The sequence below is a fragment of the Hevea brasiliensis genome, chromosome 10, assembly GCF_030052815.1.
Source record: "Hevea brasiliensis isolate MT/VB/25A 57/8 chromosome 10, ASM3005281v1, whole genome shotgun sequence".
Classification (NCBI taxonomy): Eukaryota; Viridiplantae; Streptophyta; class Magnoliopsida; order Malpighiales; family Euphorbiaceae; genus Hevea; species Hevea brasiliensis.
In genome coordinates, this window is record NC_079502.1 from 88,603,668 (window position 1) to 88,605,718 (window position 2,051).

At 33.2% G+C, this 2,051-nt stretch overlaps 1 non-coding gene across 1 annotated transcript; it reads left to right on the forward strand.

Annotated features, from left to right (window-relative positions):
• Positions 1 to 245: 245 nt before the first annotated feature.
• LOC131170191 (small nucleolar RNA R71) lies at positions 246 to 352 on the forward strand. Its single transcript, XR_009141127.1, has one exon. It is a non-coding gene; the product is annotated as a small nucleolar RNA R71 (small nucleolar RNA).
• Positions 353 to 2,051: the final 1,699 nt, after the last annotated feature.

A 2,051-nucleotide genomic window follows, 5' to 3' on the forward strand; every position in this document is an offset into this window, starting at 1 on the left:
ACAAAGCATCAAATTTGGCATTGAACATACTCATGGCATCTAATTCATATACACCAGCTGGTGGCTTCTTCATTTCATTTCTTTCACAACTCCATTGATAATTGTTGTAAGCAATTTTATCCAATGCTGAATAAGCTCTATCTTCTAACTTTTTCATAAGATCACCTCCTGAAGATGCATCAATTATACTTATAATTGCTGGAGAAACACCATTGTAGAAATGTTGAACCAACATCCATCTAAGGATTCCATGATGTGGACATCTCCTTTGAAGATCCTTATATCTCTCCCAAGCTTCATAGAGACTTTCATCATCCCTTGGTCTAAAAGAAATTAATTCATTTCTCAATTTTGCAGTCTTGCTAGGAGGAAAGTATTGAGCCAAGAAAGCTTGTGACAACTCATCCCAAGTAGTTATTGAGCTCGGAGGTAATGAATGCAACCACTTCCTAGCACGATCCTTCAAAGAAAAAGGAAATAATCTTAGTCGGATGGCATCATCTGACACTCCATTTATCTTCAGCATGTCACTAATTTCAAGAAAATGTGCAAGGTGCACATGTGGACTCTCAGTAGGACCTCCCCCAAACTGTGATTGTTGAACCATTTGACAATGTGAGGGCTTCAACTCAAAGTTGTTTACTTCCACTCTAGGCCTTGTAATACTCGGTCTAAAATCTCCAAAATTAGGAAAAGCATGATCCTTAATTGATCGGTTGTTATTTGCCATAGCTTCTATCACTTGTTGTTCCTGATGTTGCTTTTACTGTCTTTGAATTCTGAGTTCAGCTTTTCTTCTTTTAGATTTTGCTCTTAAAGCTTTAGCTGTCTTTTCAATCTCAAGATCAAAAATTAAATCAATTTCTACACTTTTTGTTCTTCTCATATAAAAGATATGTACCTGAAAAACCAAAATAAGAAAATCTCAAAGTAAAATGATAAAGAAAAGAAATTAAAAAAAGAAATAAAATGCCCAAATTAACCAAATAATCAATCGTCTAATATCAAACAAAACAAATCCACGGCAACGGCGCCAAAAACTTGTTTGCGAACTCCGCAAGTATACGGGTCGTTCAAGTAGTAAAGAAAAGATATCGTCCCACAGAGATTTGTTGTTTGAGTACCAAACTATAAAAGTTATGATTATTTGGGCTGTCGATAATTTGTGTCAAAAATAGAGTAAGAGATGCAGCAAATTAAATTGGGAAAATAAAGAAATTATGATGAATAAAGTAATTAAAATTCTAAGCACTATACTAATTTACTAAAATTTCAACAAGTAACAAAAGATTTAATTAATTAATAGTAAAAATTGATTCCAGAGTTGAGGTTCATGAGGTAAATTTCATTGGGATTTGGATAGGCAAAGCCAAGATTAAGGGAAATACAAGTTTGAAGGAAGTTGATTCTGATTTCCTTTAATTTCTCTTTCAAGCAAACTAAGGAGTGTTTTAAAGGAAACTAAACCCCATTCTCATGCGATGTTTAATTACCCAAAACCCTTTAAGATTTTAATCAACTTGAAATTCCTCTTAACCCACTAATTTATTTCTAACACTAGGTGATTAAGTTCATTATCTTGATTATCTATCATAGATTTTCACCTCTCGGTCCTTCAATCTAAGATTAAGAACAAAACCCAAAGGGTACCAACAATGGGTATGTAAATAAGCACACAAGATAAGAATCAAAGCTTATATATTCTAAAAATCTGGTTAAAGCCAGTCCAAATCCACAAATAAAACTTAAATTATTACACCAAACTCTGAAATCTTAAGTATCTACTCACTCATGCTTGTATTTATAAGTAGAAAATATAAAATAGAGCAAGAAAACATGAAAATAAGACTAAAAATAAAAGAACCCAAAAGAAGAGAATCTAAATCTCTGAAAATGGAGGCTAGAAAATGTCACTCTGCAGGTGTTCTTCCTCCAAAAATGGCGTGATTCCCTCTTTCCTTTCTCTTTTGATTTTTCTCTCTCTTTCTCCTTATGGTAAAAATGAGAATATGATGCTTATATATCCCCTCAAGGTTTGCCCTAAAAATAGT